Source organism: Cherax quadricarinatus, chromosome 50, assembly GCF_038502225.1.
Source record: "Cherax quadricarinatus isolate ZL_2023a chromosome 50, ASM3850222v1, whole genome shotgun sequence".
NCBI lineage: Eukaryota > Metazoa > Arthropoda > Malacostraca > Decapoda > Parastacidae > Cherax > Cherax quadricarinatus.
Window position 1 is genome coordinate 6,548,363 of NC_091341.1, and position 24,197 is coordinate 6,572,559.

Below are 24,197 nucleotides of genomic sequence, written 5' to 3' on the forward strand. Positions count from 1 at the left end.
CAAAGCCCGTCTGAATTTTTTTTTATTATGTACGACACATCAGAGTTGAAAGTTTGAAGGAAATATACAGAGGTATTGTAATACACAATGCTATATTAATTTATACAATAAAATTGTTAAATTGGCGCCTACACAGTCGAAAATCAATTGGAACTTACCACTGAGTATGAGATACAGGTGTTGAAACTGACCAGATGAGGATTCGCAAGTTATTATTGCGCAGAAATGAACAACCCAATTTATTTCATGAAATTAACAAATTTGTGTCTGGACAACCTAAACCTTTCTTGAACTTTCTTTTGCGTTAGATGCATTAGAGTTAAAAGTTCGAAGTTGATCAAAAAAGGCGTTTTTGTGTACTATCACAGAAACTACGGAAGAAAAAGAAAGATAAAAATCGGCATTTACTAATTGTATCCCCATTTGTGGGATATCTAAATTATCGTTGTAAAATAAGAACTGATTCAAAGTATCCCCATGCAATACAGTCCTAGAATATGTTCGAACTGACGGACTTAGCTATTTGATTTTTGTAGAAAGCAAGTACAGTTAGTGTATATTACAGTCTCAAAGGGGAATTTGTATGCACTAGGATATCCATCACCACACAACGTGCTGTAGTTTTAGCGGAAGACTTTTGATACAATATATCAACTTTGCACCACAACGCACACTTACATAAGAGCATAAGAAAGAAGGAACACTGCCACAGGCCTACTGGCCTATGCGAGGCAGGTCCAATTCTCCCACTGGCTTAAGCCAATGCCTTGACCTAGTCAGGTTAGTCACATTCACTTAAGGGAGGAGAACGGCATCCGACCTAGTAGCACAAGCTAGTCAGGTCCAACTCACACCCACCCACACCCACTCATGTATTTATCCAACCTATTTTTAAAACTACACGTCTTAACTTCTATGACGGTACTCTGGAGTTTGTTCCACTCATCCACAACTCTATTACCAAACAAGTGCTTTCCTATATCCTTACTGAATCTGATTTTTTCCAGTTTAAACCCATTGCTGCGAGTCCTGCCTATGCCAGATATTTTCAGCACGCTATTTACATCCCCTTTATTAATTCCTGTTTTCCATTCATACACCTCAATCATATCCCCCCTAATTCTACGCATTTCTAGAGAGTGCAGATTCAGGGCCCTCAATCTCTCCTCATAGGGAAGATTTCCGATACATGGGATCAACTCTGTGATCCTCCTTTGTACGTTTTCCAGTGCATTTATATCCATTCTGTAATACGGTGACATCAGTGACACTACTACATTTGTAGATGAATGGTTCAGAGAACCGACATGTTGATAAATTAGACACATGTGTCTAATTTATCAACACTACTACATACAAAGCTCCTTGGTATGCAGAACATTTCGGGCAAATTAGGTCAGTTTTGTCCCAGGATGCGACCCACACCAGCCGAATAACACCCAGATACGCATTTTATACTGATGGGTGAACATAGACAACCGGTGTAAGGAAACACGCCCAATGATTCTACCCTCGCTGGGAATCAAACCCGGAAACTCACCATGTGAAGCGAGAGCTTTTGCCACCAGGCCACAGTACACCGTAGGAGACTGAAACTTTTAAGGACGTTTCGGTCCGACTTGGACCATTAACTAGTCACAGAGAATCGCTTTGTGTGACTAGTTAATGATCCAAGTCGGGTCGAAACATCATCAGAAATTTCAGTTTCCTAAGTGTGAGTTATTTGTATATTGTTCCAGCCACAGCATTGTGTCTAATTATTTTTTATATCTCAATCATAATTCAACTATTACTCGAATATTTTTCTATATATAACTTGGCCATAACTCAGCTAGAACCCATTTATAATTAGTCATAACTCAGTATCTCAAAACTCTAACAACTGAGGGAAAAAAAAGCCCTGTGGTAGGCCTATTGGCCCATGCTAGGAAAGAAAAGGAAGTAAGAAAAAAAAAGTCAGAGGACAGCAGAAGCAAGGTAAATTCGGAAGACAAGTCAAAAGGAAAGTAGGATAATGTACTGAGAAAGGCAGGCATTTACAGAAACAAAATCAGGACCAAGATTAATGTTAATATTGCTGTGTATAAGGAATGATTCGACAAAAAATGTGTCTGTTAAAGCTAGGAGGAGGTTAGATAACTTTAGTTAATAGGGTGGCTGTGGCATCTACTTGACAGAAAATAGTACTGTTAGTGTCAACAAGGCGAACACTTACATTGTACTCTAAGTTTGTCAGAAATAAGTCTCTAGTTTTACCAAAGTATTGGAGAGGGCTAGAGGTGTAATAGATTGAGTAGACACTGCAAGCTTCAATGACAGTAGCTGGAGAATTATGAATAAAATTATTGTAGGAAGGCGAAAAACACAGGAGAAGTGAGTTTCAGACAGAACAGAGTCTGTTTATGAAATCGTTAAGATATCCAAGCTCCGAGAAACTGAGGGTCACAGGTGTGTAGGGAAGGGAGAAAGAAACAAGAACATTTTCTGGAAAGAAGGATCATGATAAGAGAAGTAGGAAATATTCACAGAAAGGCGGACACGAATATCAAGGAAAGAAGTAGCAAATTATAATCCTTAAGGGCGTCAAGAAAACATTAGAAGCGACTAGAAACGTGGGCCAAAGAACAAAGATATCATCTACACAGTGTAACCAAAGAGGAGTACTGAGCTCAATAAAGGAAATAAAACAGTTTCGAAGTACTCCATAGAAAAGTTAGCAAGAAAAGGGGAGAGATGAGAACCCTTAGCAAAATCAATGTTTTCAGAATAAAAGTTCCACACGGAAATATATCGATGGGAATTGGGAAATGAAGTAGTCTTTAAACTGGCCTGTGGAGAAATTTTCACCAGGAGGGAGGTATTGGCCCTCTTCAGCCCTTTTCAACCCCTTTCAACCCTGAAGGACGACCCTCTCAGGAAAGGCAGATGTCATTTAGCTTTGGATCAACAGTTAATTGGAAGCAGATGACCAGCGTGTGTCAGAAGTCACGCCACTCCTTGCAAGAGACCAGTGTTGCAACCAGTGTGGGTTAATGAGAGAAAATTAATCTCTTACTGTAGCAGGAAAATTAAGGAAAATCCTGCACCCATTTATTTACAAGTTAATGCTAACATGAATTATCGTCTATGCCCAGACAACAAGAAATCAAGCATATTGTATTGTTTATTGTTGCAATTTGGCAAGGAAGGAAAAAACGCTTGTTTCAGCAAATCCTTTATATGATGAGACGCCCAGGATGGAGCTCGGGCGCCGAGATCAGATTGAAATAAGAACTGGTCCGAGAAGCGTATTACATGTGCATTGACCTTAACAAAGGAAATTTAACAGTGCGCTCTCGATCTTTCAATCTAAACATTCGAACATTTGTGGTAGAACAATTACAAGGAAGTGTGCTAGCCCCCTGTAGTGATATTAATGCAAAATGAAGGACAAGTGTTGGAGAACAATATAGGGCCAGTGTGAGTGTTACAAATTCCCAGACTAAGTGGAGGATATGTGGCATTCCTCAAAAGACACTATTTTTCAGTCAAGACAGCGGATACTGGATTACATCCCTGACACAAGCCAGGGAATTTACAGGTCAGCTACAAATACCTGGGTAAGTCCAGTAAGCTTTGTCATTAGTTTCACGGCTTATTGGTCTTTACCATATCAACCCGTAATGGGCGGGCCATCGAGCCCAAACCTGTAAGTATAATCATCAGTATTCAGTTATTGAATGATATACTAACACAACGCTCCTCAGGGGCAATTATTCTCATGCTTACGTTTCACTCAACAGCTCCAGGGTTGTAAAACAACTGTTTCACGTCAGAGGAGTCTGCCGGCTGCAGCTACGGATAGGCTGAGACAGCGACAAAGCTAAGTAACCTTGTTTCCAGTACAGTGGCATAGCTTGTGCTTGTGTTCCACAGAAAAATCCCTACAGGCCTTCACTCTCAGAAAACAGAATAAAATCAAGAGGATCATTATTAAAGATAGACACAACATCAAGACTTAGCATCTTACAGATAGGATGTGATCCTGCGCATTCAATGAAGTCTTGAGAGTGACGGAAGTAGAAGAAAGAGAACCAAGAAAAGGAATGAGAGTCTTCGTCAGCCAGGAAGTAGGAGTATAAGGGATAGAGGAAGCGATTTTCCTCTTCTAAGTTTGAGTTATTTGAGCTATATCTCAATCATGATTCGGTTATAACTCAACTATAACTCAGCTGTTACTCAATTATAAATCAGCCATAATTTACTTTGTTATAATTTAACAATAACTTGCCTATAACTCAGCCATTCTAAAACGTAACCTAATTATCGGCAATTGTTGGCGATATTTAATAAGGTTGTATTGAATATTATATGTATATATATGCAGTAACACACTGCGGCCAGCCAGGGATCGAACCCGCGCTATTTTAACCCTCCTTGTAGGAAACAAGTCAAAGCTCAAGATGCACTTAACCAATGAACCGAAGAATCTTAGGATTGTTTTCTTTCCACGAGGCAGACTAGAGGAACACAAGTTGGATACCCTGCTAACCGCAGCGTGTTATTTCTCAAATACAACATATTCGTGGTGCGCACGGCTTACTGAGGAAGACTTCTGCTCCACTTATGTATATATATATATATATATAACTAACAAAAAGGCACAATACCGTGACTGGAACGATACACAAATAACCCGCACATAAAAGACAGAAGCTTACGACGACGTTTCGGTCCGACTTGGACCATTGACTTTGTCAATGGTCCAAGTCGGACCGAAACGTCGTCGTAAGCTTCTGTCTTTTATGTGCGGGTTATTTGAGTATATATATATATATATATATATATATATATATATATATATATATATATATATATATATATATGTCCCTAGGACAGTTCTAGAGGTGGTACCTCCCTATATATATATATATATATATATATATATATATATATATATATATATATATATATATATATATATATATATATATATATATATATATATATATATGTCGTGCCGAATATGTAAAACTGGCCAATTAGCAACAACTCATTTAAAATTAAGTCCTTTCGTTTAAAGATATATTTTTTTTCATTAATGTTAATGTAAAAAAATTTAATTTTGCACCAAAAGAATCTTCGAAAACTTACCTAACCTTATTTTAACAAGAACAATTTATTTTATACTAACCTAACTAAATATATTTTAAATACGTTTACAGTAATTTAATACTAAACAAACACAATCAAATACATATTTTTCTTTAGGTTCAGATGATTTTGGCGAAATTATTGCTTACAAAAATTTTCACTTGTCCTATATGGCAAGATGAGCGTTGCTATTTAAGCCAAGATCGCAAGTTCTGCCTATTCGGCACTACATATATATATATATATATATATATATATATATATATATATATATATATATATATATATATATATATATATATATATATACGTACACAAGTGAAACAGAATTCCTCCTCAATAAGCCATGCGCGCCGTAAGAGTCGACTAAATTGCCGGTAGCAAGGGGCTGGTAACCACTTATCTTGTATACATTACTAAAATTAAAAAGAGAAACTTTCGTTTTTCGTTTTGGGTTATCCTGTTTCGGTGGGACACGGCCTGCTTGTTGAAAGATTATATATATATATATATATATATATATATATATATATATATATATATATATATATATATATATATATATATATATATACATATATATATATATGTCGTGCCGAATAGGCAGAACTTGCGATCTTGGCTTAAACAGCAACGTTCATCTTGCCATATAGGACAAGTGAAAATTTGTGTATGCAATAATTTCGCCAAAATCATTCTGAACCTAACGAAAAAAATATATTTCACTGTGCTTATTTAATATTAAATTATTGTAAACAAATCTAAATTATATTTAGTTGGGTTAGGCTAAAATAAATTGAGCTTGTTATAATAAGGTTAGGTAAGTTTTCTAAGTTCATTTTGGTGCAAAATTAAAAATTTTTACATCAACATTAATGAAAAAAATATATCTTTAAACGTATAAGAGAAAATTTTAGAAAGGACTTAATTTTAAATGAGTTCTTGCTAATTGACCAGTTTTACATATTCGGCACGACATATATAATGTCGTGCCGAATAGATAAAACTGGTCATTTAGCAAGAACTCATTTAAAATTAAGTCGTTTCTAAACTTTTCTCTTATATATATTTAAAGATAAATTTTTTCATTTATGTTAATATAAAAATTAATGATTTTGTACCAAAAGTACCTTAGGAAACTTAACTAACCTTATTATAACAAGCACAATTTAATTTAGCCTAATCCAACTATATATTTTTTATATGAGTTTATAATAATTTAATAATAAACAAACACAATGAAATATATTTTTTCGCCAGATTCGGAATGATTTTTGCGAAGTTATTGCATACACCAATTTTCGCTTGCTCTGTTCGGCAAGAAGTGCGTTGCTATTTAAGCCATAATCGCAAGTTTTACTTATTCTGCACTACATATATATGTATTATTGGTAGGGATGTGCTAAAGTATCGGTATCGGTCTTCGGGTATCGGCCATTTTTACGGTATCGATGAAAAATGGCCAATTCCAACCGATACTTTTAAAATATAAATATTACTTGCGAGTCTAAAAATTAAAAAAATACCACTACCTCAAGCTCTGGAGGATTACTCACTAAGACACACTCACTCAGTTACTCACTCACTCACTCACACACACACACACACACACACACACACACACACACACACACACACATAATGAATCTAGGAATAGCATTCCGACATCTCGGTAAGGAGTCATTCCTGACCCTGTACACAGTGTACGTCAGGCCCATATTGGAGTATGCAGCTCCAGTCTGGAACACACATCTGGCCAAGCTCGTTTGGAAACTAGAGAAAGTGCAAAGGTTTGCAACGAGACTAGTCCCGGAACTAAGGGGCATGTCCTGCGAGGAGAGGGTAATGGAACTCGACCTGACGAAACTGGAGGACAGGAGGAACAGGGGAGGACATGATAACGACATATAAAATACTGAGAGGAATCCTCGGGGTGGACAGAGACTGGTTGTTCCAGAAATGGGACATAGCAACAAAGAGTTATAATTGGAAGTTGAAGGCTCAGATGAGTCACAGGGATGTTAGGAAGTATTTTTTCAGTCACAGAGTCGTCAGGTAGCGGAAGTCTGGAAACTGAGGTAGTGCAGGCAGTGATAGAGCACTTAGAAGGAAGTAATTTCGTAAGCAGTAATCAACACCAGTTTAGAGGTCCCAAATCTTGTCTTACTAACCTGCTGGAGATCTATGACAAAGTGACAGAAATGAGACAGGAGAGAGAGGGATAGATAGTTTGCATGTACTTGTACTACGAGAAGGCATTTAATACTGTATCTCACAAGAGACTAATGAAAATTCTTGAGTTGTAGACAGGAATAACACTGAATGTACTACTGTGGATGAAAGAGTTCCTTAGTGGAAGGAAAGAGTGAATGTCCAGGAAGAGATGTCAAAATGGGTAAGAGTGACATGAAGGGTCCTGCAATGATCAGTATTAGGACCAGTACTGTTTGTGGTATAAGTGAATGACATGCCAGATGTCAGTATATATGTATATCTTAAACGGGTGATCTATATGATTAAGACCTGTGTTATTAGACGCTTGTTGTCTCTCCTCATGAAGATGGACAACAGAAGAGACTGAAGAAGTATCTGTGTGCTCTTGATTGAACTGAATTTGAATGTCTCCCGTTTCACAGGCGTTATATCATTCATAAGGGTTTAGCTCTTTCTTCCGATTAAAATATGACAATTATGAACGGCAACATTCTTCAATGGCTGATGCATCGTATAAAAATGATGGTTTAGTTACAATTTTTGTTGAATTCTGTGCAATAACTGGAAAACGCATCTTCTGATCAACTTAGAATATCAAGCACTGATGTGTTTTCATCTCATTATGCTAGGTTGTGTAAGTTATTATGTACCAGTTTTATTAATCAAACTGGTTTTTGTTAAATAATTAGATAATGTCTCTTTTGATCAGTAATAATTCACGTTGTTTGATTTTACTTGGTTATCATTGGTTAAATCAATTTAATGTTCTATTATGAGTCTATAACATCAGTGACACTTTAGCAACATTCTTAAATATTGGTATGTTATGCACACTAGGCTTAATTAAATAAAGCTTTCTTTCTTAAAGGCCCGTCACTTTTACCTAGACTAAAGTTTGGATTGATTTTAGCCTGTGTAGGTCCCAGTTCGCTGTTTGGGACGACAACAGAAAAATTGAAATACTGTCGTATATGACTGGCCTAATTCAGGGAACTGGAGCACAGATACAATTCCCTAGATTAAGAGCCTCTCACCAGCATCAAGGAGCTCCCTTGAAGGGCACACTTGGTTGTCACGATCATTGGTACAAGGGACTGGGAGTTAGGGGCTACTGGGATACCTTCCTGGGATCGCACAGCGACTGAAATTCATCTAGTTTAATTTAGCTATTAATATTTATATTTATTTTTAATTTCATGAATTAGAATAATGTACGTTTTTTTTTCTATTTTTCAGACTTTTCCATCAAAGTTTTAAAAACTTAAAACTATGTAATGGAAATGAGTCATGGTAATTCAGTTTAATAATGGAGATTATAATGGACAGAGGTTGCTCAGGTTCTCAACTATAATTTCAGACTTTAAATTTCCATTTATTACAATAAAACACTTTTTTTCCAGTTTAATATAAATGAAAACTATTCGTCAGATCACTAAATTCGGATTTTTTTTTTCAGTTTGTAAGCCTCGTGAGGAAACCTGTAATTAGTAATGAGTAATAACATTATCATCTAGAGAAATTAAGTTATTTAATTTAACCTTCCTGTGTTATTTAATACCCATTGTTCAATAAGCATTCTCTTATACATTGAACAGTTATTGTAATTATAAAAAATACAAAAAATATATAGGAAAAGTATCGATATCGGCCGTAAATTGGGTATCAGAATCGGTAAAAAGTTTGGTATCGTCCCATCACCAGTTAAATAACAAAAAAAAAGCACAATACCGTGACTGGAACGATAAACAAATAACCCGCACATGGAAAAGAGGAGTTTACGACGACGTTTCGGTCCAACTTGGACCATTTACAAAGTCACACTAACGAGGAGAGCAGGATGGGTATATATAGGCAGGAGGTGGTAGTGGTAGTAGTAGCGGAGGGGGAAGGAAGTAGTAGTGGGGAGGTAGTAAGAGTAGGAGGAGCCAATCAAATACTAAGAAAAAGGAGCACTGCAAGGGAGCTGGTGCCCACAGAGGGTAAGAGCAAGAACACGGAGGAGAGGGGGAAACAAATAGATAAGTAAATAAAGAAGGAACAAATACACAGGGCAGAAACCCAAAGGAGAAAAAGGAAAAAAGGAAAGGGGAAGAGGGAGAAGAAGAAAAAGGAGGAACCAGGTCAAGTCACGGGTGTTGTGAAGTTTGAAACATTTTACAATGTAGTGGGAGAGGAAGACATCTACAGAGACTAAGCCAGGGCTAAGATTCATACAAGGAAAGTTGTGTATTAGGGAGGATTCAACCAGACGGCGACTGTTAAAGTTGGAAGTAGGGAAGACAGTTTTAGCAGAAGACCAGCCAATAGGATGGCTGTGATCTCTGACATGACAGAAAAGAGCATTGTTAGTGTCGGCAAGCCTAACACTATTTTTGTGCTCCCTAAGTCTGTCAGAAAGAGATCGACCAGTTTCTCCAAAGTATTGAAGAGGACAAGAGCAACAAAAAACAGTAGACACCAGGAGCATCTGTAGAGGGAGGAGAGGTATGAACGAGATTAGTGCCTATATATACCCATCCTGCTCTCCTTCTCGTTAGTGTGACTTTGTAAGTGGTCCAAGTCGGACCGAAACGTCGTCGTAAGCTCCTTTCTTTTATGTGCGGGTTATTTGTGTATCACCAGTTAAAATAAGTTGGTTGTTATGTGTGAGAATATAACTGGTTACACTTGTTTCCTGTCAAGATGTTAACTCTGGTAACATCGATGTCTGGTTTTAACAGTTTGTACAAGCTCTTTAGATATCTGTGTCACCTCGTAATTGAATAAGATGGGCAGCTGCAGCCAATTACAACTCTGCTTTGATGATCAGCTGCAGCCAATTCGATTGAGGGGGGTCATTGATGACTTGTCTAGGACTTTAAACTGATAGGTTATAGAGGTATGGTTGTCAGTGGGAAACAATCAGGCTGCAGTGCTAGGGTTGAAAACTGCAGATATAACCAGGATACCTCAGGGATATGTTTAAAAGACAATATTCAAATTAAAGTTCCTAGTAAAGGCAAAGCAACTGATCAACAAAGATAATAGAGGGCAACGAGTGACTAGCTTCCTTAAGGTTTACTATACATATAGTAGGAGTCTAAGAAATAAGATAGATAAGCTGAGTTTACTTGCAAGTGTAGGTAATATAGATATTATTGCTATAACAGAGACCTGGTTCAACTTGAAATACAGAGAAATGCCTTCTGAATGCAACATACAGGGTTATGAACTATTCCATACTGATAGGGTCAACAGGAAGGGTGGTGGAGTGGCGATGTATGTTAAAAATAATTTAAATTGTTGTGTGGACAAAATATAAGACACAATATCGGACACAGAATCGGTTTGGCTACAGTTTCTCGAGGGTCGTGAAAAGTTAATTTTGGGTGTAATATATAGGCCCCCAAACCTTGATAGGGAGTACAGTAACCTGTTATGGGACGAAATTCATAAGGCATCTAGATATGAAAATGTTGTGTTAATGGGAAATTTTAACTTTAGACAAATTGATTGGAACAATGTGACAGGAAATCTTGAGTCTAGTGACTTTCTTGATTCGGTTCAGGATTGCTTTTTAAAACGGTTTGTGATAACCAACTAGAGGAAACAATCTACTTGACTTGGTTCTTGCCAACAAAGAATCACTAGTTAATAATCTAGAGGTTAATGATGAGCTAGGAGAAAGTGATAACAAATCACTTAGTTTCAATATATCATGGAGTTACCCGGATAACTGCAATCAAATCTTTGTCCCAGACTTTCGCTTGGCCGATTTCATGGGACCGAGAAATTACCTGGGTGGGCTACATTGGGATATCCTGACTATGGGTCAGGTAGGTGATCTTGGTTGCTAATATGACGTTTTTCAGAGCATAGTTCTAGCTGCGCAGACAACTTTTGTTTGGAGTAAGGAAATTAGATCTAACAAAAATGATCCCATATGGATAATCAGTAGATTAAAACATCTCATTGGTCAAAAGAGAGGCATACATAGGCGCATGAAAAGAGGGGATGGGCAGTTAAGAAATCAATATATTCAATTAAAGAGAAAAAAAAAAGTAATAAGAAAAGCAAAAAGGGATTATGAGGCTAAGGTCTCAAGGGATTCGAAGAATAACCCAAAAGGGTTCTTTCAGGTATATAGAAGAAAGATTAGGGACAAGATTGGCCCACTTAAGAGTAACTCTGGTCAGATCACTGACAGTGATAAGAATGTGTGTGAAATTTTCAATTCTTACTTCCTCTCAGTTTTTACCCAGGAAAATACTAGCGAAATTCCAGAAATAATAGATTATGTAGAACAGGATGATAAACTATGCACGACTGAGGTAACTAGTGACATGGTCCTCAGACAAATAGAGATATTAAACCCTAACAAATTCCCAGGCCCTGATGAAATGTTTGCAGGGATGTTAAAGGAATGTAAAGAGGAACTTAGCATACCTTTGGCTAATCTTTTCAACATATTACTACATAATGGCTTAGTGCCTGACAAGTGGAAAATGGCAAATGTAATACGTATTTATAAGGCAGGTGACAGGTCCTTAGCTTCGAACTATAGACCAAAAAGCCTTACCTCCCTAGTGGGAAAATTTATGGAATCAATAATTGCCGAAGCAATTCGTAGCCATCTCGAAAGGTATAAATTGAGAATTGAATCTCAGCACGGTTTTACAAAGGGGCGTTCCTGTCTTACGAATTTACTAACTTTCTTCACTAAGGTATTTTAGGAGGTAGATCATGGTAATGAAAATGATATTATGTATATGGACTTCAGTAAGGCTTTCGACAGAGTTTCAAATCAGAGGCTACTAAGGAAACTTAAGGCACACGGAACAGGAGGAGAAATTTTTTCCTGGGTTGAGGCATGGTTGACGAATAGGCAGCAGAGAGTTTGCATAAATGGGGAGAAATCAGAATGGGTGCACGTCACAAGCGGTGCTCCACAGGGGTCAGTGTTGGGCCCCTTGTTGTTCACAGTCTACTTAAACGACATAGATGAGGGAATAAATAGCAACATAAGCAAATTTGCTGATGACATCAAAATAGGCCGTCCAATTCATTCTAATGAGGACATTAGAACACTCAAGGATGATTTGAATAGACTCATGCAGTGGTCGGAGAAGCGGCAGATACAGTTTAATATAGACAAATGCAAAGTTCTAAATGTTGGATAGGAAAATAACCATGCCACATATAAACTAAATAATGTAGATCTTATATTACGGATTGCGAAAAGGATTTAGGAGTTCTGGTTGGTAGTAATCTAAAACCAAGACAACAGTGCATAAGTGTTCACAATAAAGCTAACAGAATCTTTGGCTTCATAGCAAGAAGTATAAATAATAGAGGTTATCAGGATGTTCAACTCTATATGTCCTTGGTTAGGCCTCATTTAGACTATGCTGCACAGTTTTGGTCACCGTATTACAGAATGGATATAAATGCACTGGAAAACGTGCAAAGGAGGATGACAAAGTTGATCCCATGTATCAGAAATCTTCCTTATCAGGATAGACTAAGGGCCTTGAATCTGCACTCTCTGGAAAGGCGTAGAATTAGGGGGGATATGATTGAGATGTATAAAAGGAAAACAGGAATTAATAAAGGGGATGTAAATAGCGTGCTAAAAACATCTAACATAGACAGGACTCGCAGCAAAGGTTTTAAACTGGAAAAATTCAGATTCAGGAAGGATATAGGAAAGCACTGGTTTGGTAATAGAGTTGTGGATGAGTGGAACAAACTCCCGAGTACCGTTATACACGCTAAGACGTTGTGTAGTTTTAAAAATAGGCTGGATAAATACATGAGTGGGTGTGGGTGGGTGTGAGTTGGACCTGACCAGCTTGCGCTACTAGTTCGGATGCAGTGCTCCACCCTTAAATGACGTGTCTGACCTCACAAGGTCAAGGTATTGGCTTAAGCCGGTGGGAGAATTGGAGCTGCCTCGCATAAGCCAGTAGGCCTGTTGCAGTGTTCGTTCTTTATGTTCTTAAGATCAGCTGCAGCCTACAAAAATCATTCATTAGATGAGTAGCTGCATTGAGTAACATCAATCAGAATTTTCTTTTAGATGGGCAGGTGCAACAGGTCACAACATTCCCTGCAATAAGCAGCAACTACCAATGACAACCCTTAGATAAGCAGCAACTACCAATGACAACCCTTAGAAAAGCAGCAATTGCCAATGACAATCCCTAGATAAGCAGCAACTACCAATGACAACACTTAGATGAGCAGCAACTACCAATGACAACCCCTAGATAAGCAGCAACTACTAATGACAGCCATTAGATAAGCAGCAACTACCAATTACAACCCCTAGATAAGCAACAACCATTGACAACCCCTAGATAAGCAGCAACTACCAATGACAACCCTTAGATAAGCAGCAACTACCAATGACAACCCTTAGATAAGCAGCAACTACCAATGACAACCCTCAGATAAGCAGCAACTGGCAATGACAACCCTTAGATAAGCAGCAACTACCAATTACAACCTTTAGATAAGCAGTAACTACCAATGACAACCCTTAGATCAGCAGCAATTATCAATGACAACTCCCAGATGAGCAGCAACTACCAATGACAACTCTCAGAGAAGCAGCAACTAACAATGATAACCCTTAGATAAGCAGCAACTACTAATGACAACTCACAGATGAGCAGGAACTACCAATGACAACTCTCAGATAAGCAGCAACTAACAATGATAACCCTTAGATAAGCAGCAACTGGCAATGACAACCCTTAGATAAGCAGCAATTACAAATGACAACCCTTAGAAAAGCAGCAAATTCCAATGACAACCCTTAGATAAGCAACAACAACCCATGACAACCCTTAGATAAGCAGCAACTGCCAATGACAACCCTTAGATGAGCAGCAACTATCAATGGCAACCCTTAGATAAGCAGCAACTGGCAAAGATAACCCCTAGATAAGCAGTAACTACCAATCACAACCCTTAGAAAAGCAGCAACTACCATTGACATCCCTTAGATAAGCAGAAAATACCAATGACAACCCTTAGATAAGCAGCAAATAGCAATGACAACCTTTAGATAAGCAGTAACTACCAATGACATCCCTTAGATAAGCAGCAACAACCAATGACAACCCTTAGATAAGGAGCAACTACCAATGACAACCCTTAGATAAGCAGGAACTGGCAATGACAACCCTTAGATAAGCAGCAACTTCCAATGACAACCCTTAGATAAGCAGCAACTGGCAATGGCATCCCCTAGATAAGCAGCAACTACCAACACACAACCTTTAGATAAGCAGCAACTACCAATGACAACCTTTAGATAAGCAGCAACTACAAATGACAACCCTTAGATAAGCAGCAAATAGCAATGACAACCCTTAGATGAGCAGCAGCTACCAATGACAATGCTTGGATAAGCAGCAACTAAATGACATCCCATAGATAAGCAGCAACTGGCAATGACAACCCTTAGATAAGCAGCAAATCCCAATGACATCGTTTAGATAAGCAGCAACTGGCAATGACAACCCTTAGATAAGCAGCAACTACCAATGACAACCCTTATATAAGCAGCAAATACCAATGACATCGTTTAGATAAGTAGCAACTACCAATGACATCCCTTAGATAAGCAGCAACTGGCAAAGACAACAATTAGCTAAGCAGCAACTACCAATGACAACCCTTAAATAAGCAGCAACTGGCAATGACAACCCTTAGATAAGCAGCAAATAGCAATGACAACCTTTAGATAAGCAGCAACTACCAATGACATCCCTTAGATAAGCAGCAACTACAGATGACAACCATTAGACAAGCAGTAACTACCAATGACATCCATTAGATAAGCAGCAACTACCAATGACAACCCTTAGATAAGGAGCAATTACCAATGACAACCATTTGATAATCAGCAACTGGCAATAACTCTTAGATAAGCTGCAACTACCAATGGCAACCCTTTGATATGCAGCAACTACCAATGACAACGCTTAGATAAGCAGCAACTACCAATGGCAGCCTTTAAGTAAGCAGCAAATACCAATGACATCCTCTAGACAAGCAGCAACTTCGAATGACAACCCTTAGAAAAGCAGCAACCGCCAATGACAACCATTAGATAAGCAGGAACTACCAATGACAACCCTTAGATAAGCAGCAACTACCAAAAACAACCTTTAGATATGAAGCAACTACCAATGACATCCCTTAGATAAGCAGCAACTACCAATGGCAACCCTTAGGTAAGCAGCAACTGGAAATGACAACCCTTAGATCAGCAGCAACTACCAATGACAACTCCCAGATGAGCAGCAACTGCCAATGACAACCCTTAGATAAGCAGCAATTGGCAAAGATAACCCCTAGATAAGCAGTAACTAGCAATCACAACCCTTAGAAAAGCAGCAACTACCATTGACATCCCTTAGATAAGCAGAAAATACCAATGACAACCCTTAGATAAGCAGCAACTGGCAATGACAACCCTTAGGTAAGCAGCAAATCCCAATGACATCGTTTAGATAAGAAGCAACTACCAATGACATCCTTTAGATAAGCAGCAACTGGCAATGACAACCCTTAGATAAGCAGCAAATAGCAATGACTACCATTAGATAAGCAGCAACTACCAATGACATCCCTTAGATAAGCAGCAACTACCGATGACAACCATTAGATAAGCAGTAACTACCAATGACATCCCTTAGATAAGCAGCAACAACCAATGGCAACCCTTAGATAAGGAGCAACTACCAATGACAACCCTTAGATAAGCAGGAACTGGCAATGACAACCCTTAGATAAGTAGCAACTACCAATGACAACCCTTAGATAAGCAGCAACTGGCAATGGCATCCCCTAGATAAGCAGCAACTACCAACACACAACCTTTAGATAAGCAGCAACTACCAATGACAACCCTTAGATAAGCAGCAAATAGCAATGACAACCCTTAGATGAGCAGCAACTACCAATGACAACCCTTAGATAAGCAGCAACTGGCAATGACAACCCTTAGATAAGCAGCAAATGGCAATGACAACCCTTAGATAAGCAGCAACTGGCAATGACAACCCTTAGATAAGCAGCAACTACCAATGACAACCCTTAGATAAGCAGCAACTACCAATGACAATCCTTAGATAATAAGCAACTACCAATGACAACCCTTAGATAAGCAGTAACTGGCAATGACAACCCTTAGATAAGCAGCAACTACCAATGACAACCCTTAGATAAGCAGCAACTACCAATGACAACCCTTAGACGAGCAGCAACTACCAATGACAACCCTTAGATAAGCAGCAACTGGCAATGACAACACTTAGAAAGCAGCACCTGGCAATGACAACCCTTAGATCAGCAGCAACTACCAATGAAAACACTTAGATAAGCAGCAACTACCAATGACAACCCTTAGATAAACAGCAACTGGCAATGACAACCCTTAGATCAGCAGCAACTACCAATGAAAACACTTAGATAAGCAGCAACTACCAATGACAACCCTTAGATAAGCAGCAACTACCAATGACAACCCTTAGACGAGCAGCAACTACCAATGACAACCCTTGGATAAGCAGCAACTGGCAATGACAACACATAGATAAGCAGCAACTGGCAATGACAACCCTTAGATCAGCAGCAACTACCAATGAAAACACTTAGATAAGCAGCAACTACCAATGACAACCCTTAGATAAACAGCAACTGGCAATGGCAACCCTCAGATCAGCAGCAACTACCAATGACAACTCCCAGATGAGCAGCAACTACCAATGACAACCCTTAGATCAGCAGCAATTATCAATGACAACTCCCAGATGAGCAGCAACTACCAATGACAACTCTCAGATAAGCAGCAACTAACAATGACAACCCTTAGATAAGCAGCAACTACTAATGACAACTCACAGATGAGCAGCAACTACCAATGACAACTCTCAGATAAGCAGCAACTAACAATGACAACCCTTAGATAAGCAGCAACTGGCAATGACAACCCTTAGATAAGCAGCAATTACCAATGACAACCCTTAGAAAAGCAGCAAATTCTAATGGCAACCCTTAGATAAGCAGCAACAACCCATGACAACCCTTAGATAAGCAGCAACTGGCAATGACAACCCTTAGATCAGCAGCAACTACCAATGACAACCCTTAGATAAGCAGCAACTACCAATGACAACTCTCAGATAAGCAGCAACTACCAATGACAACCCTTAGATAAGCAGCAACTGGCAATGGCATCCCCTAGATAAGCAGCAACTACCAACACACAACCTTTAGATAAGCAGCAACTACCAATGACAACCCTTAGATAAGCAGCAAATAGCAATGACAACCCTTAGATGAGCAGCAACTACCAATGACAACCCTTAGATAAGCAGCAACTGGCAATGACAACTTTTAGATAAGCAGCAAATGGCAATGACAACCCTTAGATAAGTAGCAACTGGCAATGACAACCCTTAGATAAGCAGCAACTACCAATGACAACCCTTAGATAAGCAGCAATTACCAATGACAACCCTTAGATGAGCAGCAACTACCAATGACAATCCTTAGACAATAAGCAACTACCAATGACAACCCTTAGATATGCAGTAACTGGCAATGACAACCCTTAGATAAGCAGCAACTACCAATGACAACCCTTAGATAAGCAGCAACTACCAATGACAACCCTTAGACGAGCAGCAACTACCAATGACAACCCTTAGATAAGCAGCAACTGGCAATGACAACACTTAGATAAGCAGCACCTGGCAATGACAACCCTTAGATCAGCAGCAACTACCAATGAAAACACTTAGATAAGCAGCAACTACCAATGACAACCCTTAGATAAACAGCAACTGGCAATGACAACCCTTAGATCAGCAGCAACTACCAATGAAAACACTTAGATAAGCAGCAACTACCAATGACAACCCTTAGATAAGCAGCAACTACCAATGACAACCCTTAGACGAGCAGCAACTACCAATGACAACCCTTAGATAAGCAGCAACTGGCAATGACAACACATAGATAAGCAGCAACTGGCAATGACAACCCTTAGATCAGCAGCAACTACCAATGAAAACACTTAGATAAGCAGCAACTACCAATGACAACCCTTAGATAAACAGCAACTGGCAATGACAACCCTTAGATCAGCAGCAACTACCAATGACAACTCCCAGATGAGCAGCAACTACCAATGACAACCCTTAGATCAGCAGCAATTATCAATGACAACTCCCAGATGAGCAGCAACTACCAATGACAACTCTCAGATAAGCAGCAACTAACAATGACAACCCTTAGATAAGCAGCAACTGGCAATGACAACCCTTAGATAAGCAGCAATTACCAATGACAACCCTTAGAAAAGCAGCAAATTCCAATGGCAACCCTTAGATAAGCAGCAACAACCCATGACAACCCTTAGATAAGCAGCAACTGGCAATGACAACCCTTAGATAAGCAGCAACTACCAATGACAACCCTTAGATAAGCAGCAACTACCAATGACAACCCTCAGATGAGCAGCAACTACCAATGACAACCCTTAGATAAGCAGCAACTACCAATGACAACCCTTAGATAAGCAGCAACTACCAATGACAACCCTTAGATAAGCAGCAACTACCAATGACAACCAATAGATAAGCAGCAACTGCCAATGACAACCCTTAGATGAGCAGCAACTATCAATGGCAACCCTTAGATAAGCAGCAACTGGCAATGACAACCCTTAGATAAGCAGCAACTGGCAAAGATAACCCCTAGAAAAGCAGTAACTACCAATCACAACCCTTAGAAAAGCAGCAACTACCATTGACATCCCTTAGATAAGCAGAAAATACCAATGACAACCCTTAGATAAGCAGCAACTGGCAGTGACAACCTTTAGGTAAGCAGCAAATACAAATGACATCGTTTAGATAAGAAACAACTACCAATGACATCCTTTAGATAAGCAGCAACTGGCAATGACAACCCTTAGATAAGCAGCAAATAGCAATGACAACCTTTAGATAAGCAGCAACTACCAATGACATCCCTTAGATAAGCAGCAACTACCGATGACAACCATTAGATAAGCAGTAACTACCAATGACATCCCTTAGATAAGCAGCAACAACCAATGGCAACCCTTAGATAAGGAGCAACTACCAATGACAACGCTTAGATAAGCAGGAACTGGCAATGACAACCCTTAGATAAGTAGCAACTACCAATGACAACCCTTAGATAAGCAGCAACTGGCAATGGCATCCCCTAGATAAGCAGCAACTACCAACACACAACCTTTAGATAAGCAGCAACTACCAATGACAACCCTTAGATAAGCAGCAAATAGCAATGACAACCCTTAGATGAGCAGCAACTACCAATGACAACCCTTAGATAAGCAGCAACTGGCAATGACAACCCTTAGATAGGCAGCAATTACCAATGACAACCCTTAGAAAAGCAGTAACTACCAATGAGAACCCGTAGATAAGCAGCAACTACCAATGACAACCCTTAGATAAGCAGCAACTACCAATGACAATCCTTAGATAATAAGCAACTACCAATGACAACCCTTAGATAAGCAGTAACTGGCAATGACAACCCTTAGATAAGCAGCAACTACCAATGACAACCCTTAGATAAGCAGCAACTACCAATGACAACCCTTAGACGAGCAGCAACTACCAATGACAACCCTTAGATAAGCAGCAACTGGCAATGACAACACTTAGAAAGCAGCACCTGGCAATGACAACCCTTAGATCAGCAGCAACTACCAATGAAAACACTTAGATAAGCAGCAACTACCAATGACAACCCTTAGATAAACAGCAACTGGCAATGACAACCCTTAGATCAGCAGCAACTACCAATGAAAACACTTAGATAAGCAGCAACTACCAATGACAACCCTTAGATAAGCAGCAACTACCAATGACAACCCTTAGACGAGCAGCAACTACCAATGACAACCCTTGGATAAGCAGCAACTGGCAATGACAACACATAGATAAGCAGCAACTGGCAATGACAACCCTTAGATCAGCAGCAACTACCAATGAAAACACTTAGATAAGCAGCAACTACCAATGACAACCCTTAGATAAACAGCAACTGGCAATGGCAACCCTCAGATCAGCAGCAACTACCAATGACAACTCCCAGATGAGCAGCAACTACCAATGACAACCCTTAGATCAGCAGCAATTATCAATGACAACTCCCAGATGAGCAGCAACTACCAATGACAACTCTCAGATAAGCAGCAACTAACAATGACAACCCTTAGATAAGCAGCAACTACTAATGACAACTCACAGATGAGCAGCAACTACCAATGACAACTCTCAGATAAGCAGCAACTAACAATGACAACCCTTAGATAAGCAGCAACTGGCAATGACAACCCTTAGATAAGCAGCAATTACCAATGACAACCCTTAGAAAAGCAGCAAATTCTAATGGCAACCCTTAGATAAGCAGCAACAACCCATGACAACCCTTAGATAAGCAGCAACTGGCAATGACAACCCTTAGATCAGCAGCAACTACCAATGACAACCCTTAGATAAGCAGCAACTACCAATGACAACTCTCAGATAAGCAGCAACTACCAATGACAACCCTTAGATAAGCAGCAACTGGCAATGGCATCCCCTAGATAAGCAGCAACTACCAACACACAACCTTTAGATAAGCAGCAACTACCAATGACAACCCTTAGATAAGCAGCAAATAGCAATGACAACCCTTAGATGAGCAGCAACTACCAATGACAACCCTTAGATAAGCAGCAACTGGCAATGACAACCCTTAGATAAGCAGCAAATGGCAATGACAACCCTTAGATAAGCAGCAACTGGCAATGACAACCCTTAGATAAGCAGCAACTACCAATGACAACCCTTAGATAAGCAGCAACTGCCAATGACAACCCTTAGATGAGCAGCAACTACCAATGACAATCCTTAGACAATAAGCAACTACCAATGACAACCCTTAGATATGCAGTAACTGGCAATGACAACCCTTAGATAAGCAGCAACTACCAATGACAACCCTTAGATAAGCAGCAACTACCAATGACAACCCTTAGACGAGCAGCAACTACCAATGACAACCCTTAGATAAGCAGCAACTGGCAATGACAACACTTAGATAAGCAGCACCTGGCAATGACAACCCTTAGATCAGCAGCAACTACCAATGAAAACACTTAGATAAGCAGCAACTACCAATGACAACCCTTAGATAAACAGCAACTGGCAATGACAACCCTTAGATCAGCAGCAACTACCAATGAAAACACTTAGATAAGCAGCAACTACCAATGACAACCCTTAGATAAGCAGCAACTACCAATGACAACCCTTAGACGAGCAGCAACTACCAATGACAACCCTTAGATAAACAGCAACTGGCAATGACAACACATAGATAAGCAGCAACTGGCAATGACAACCCATAGATCAGCAGCAACTACCAATGAAAACACTTAGATAAGCAGCAACTACCAATGACAACCCTTAGATAAACAGCAACTGGCAATGACAACCCTTAGATCAGCAGCAACTACCAATGACAACTCCCAGATGAGCAGCAACTACCAATGACAACCCTTAGATCAGCAGCAATTATCAATGACAACTCCCAGATGAGCAGCAACTACCAATGACAACTCTCAGATAAGCAGCAACTAACAATGACAACCCTTAGATAAGCAGCAACTGGCAATGACAACCCTTAGATAAGCAGCAATTACCAATGACAACCCTTAGAAAAGCAGCAAATTCCAATGGCAACCCTTAGATAAGCAGCAACAACCCATGACAACCCTTAGATAAGCAGCAACTGGCAATGACAACCCTTAGATCAGCAGCAACTACCAATGACAACCCTTAGATAAGCAGCAACTACCAATGACAACTCTCAGATAAGCAGCAACTACCAATGACAACCCTTAGATAAGCAGCAACTACCAATGACAACCCTTAGATAAGCAGCAACTGGCAATGACAAACCTTAGATAAGCAGCAACTACCAATGACAACCAATAGATAAGCAGCAACTGCCAATGACAACCCTTAGATGAGCAGCAACTATCAATGGCAACCCTTAGATAAGCAGCAACTGACAATGACAACCCTTAGATAAGCAGCAACTGGCAAAGATAACCCCTAGATAAGCAGTAACTACCAATCACAACCCTTAGAAAAGCAGCAACTACCATTGACATCCCTTAGATAAGCAGAAAATACCAATGACAACCCTTAGATAAGCAGCAACTGGCAGTGACAACCTTTAGGTAAGCAGCAAATACAAATGACATCGTTTAGATAAGAAACAACTACCAATGACATCCTTTAGATAAGCAGCAACTGGCAATGACAACCCTTAGATAAGCAGCAAATAGCAATGACAACCTTTAGATAAGCAGCAACTACCAATGACATCCCTTAGATAAGCAGCAACTACCGATGACAACCATTAGATAAGCAGTAACTACCAATGACATCCCTTAGATAAGCAGCAACAACCAATGGCAACCCTTAGATAAGGAGCAACTACCAATGACAACGCTTAGATAAGCAGGAACTGGCAATGACAACCCTTAGATAAGTAGCAACTACCAATGACAACCCTTAGATAAGCAGCAACTGGCAATGGCATCCCCTAGATAAGCAGCAACTACCAACACACAACCTTTAGATAAGCAGCAACTACCAATGACAACCTTTAGATAAGCAGCAACTACCAATGACAACCCTTAGATAAGCAGCAAATAGCAATGACAACCCTTAGATGAGCAGCAACTACCAATGACAATCCTTGGATAAGCAGCAACTAAATGACATCCCATAGATAAGCAGCAACTGGCAATGACAAAGCTTAGATAAGCAGCAAATACAAATGACATCGTTTAGATAAGCAGCAACTGGCAATGTCAACCCTTAGATAAACAGCAACTGGCAATGACAACCCTTAGATAAGCAGCAAATAGCAATGACAACCTTTAGAAAAGCAGTAACTACCGATGACAACCATTAGATAAGCAGCAACTGGCAAAGACAACAATTAGCTAAGCAGCAACTACCAATGACAACCCTTAAATAAGCAGCAACTAGCAATGACAACGATTAGATAAGCAGCAATTACCAATGACAACCTTTAGATGAGCAGCAACTACCAATGACAACCCTTAGAAAAGCAGCAACTACCAATGACAACCATTAGATAAGCAGGAACTACCAATGGCAACCCCTAGATAAGCAGCAACTACCAATGACAACCCTTAGATAAGCAGCAAATACCAATGACAACCCTTAGATAAGGAGCAATTACCATTGACAACCATTTGATAATCAGCAACTGGCAATAACACTTAGATAAGCTGCAACTACCAATGGCAACCCTTTGATATGCAGCAACTACCAATGACAACGCTTAGATAAGCAGCAACTGCCAATGACAACCTTTAAGTAAGCAGCAACTACCAATGACATCCTCTAGACAAGCAGCAACTTCGAATGACAACCCTTAGAAAAGCAGCAACTGCCAATGACAACCATTAGATAAGCAGGAACTACCAATGACAACCCTTAGATAAGCAGCAACTACCAACAACAACCTTTAGATATGCAGCAACTACCAATGACATCCCTTAGATAAGCAGCAGCTACCAATGGCAACCCTTAGGTAAGCAGCAACTGGAAATGACAACCCTTAGATCAGCAGCAACTACCAATGACAACTCCCAGATGAGCAGCAACTGCCAATGACAACCTTTAGATAAGCAGCAACTTTCATTGACAACCCTTAGATAAGCAGCAAATACCAATGACAACCCTTAGATCAGCAGC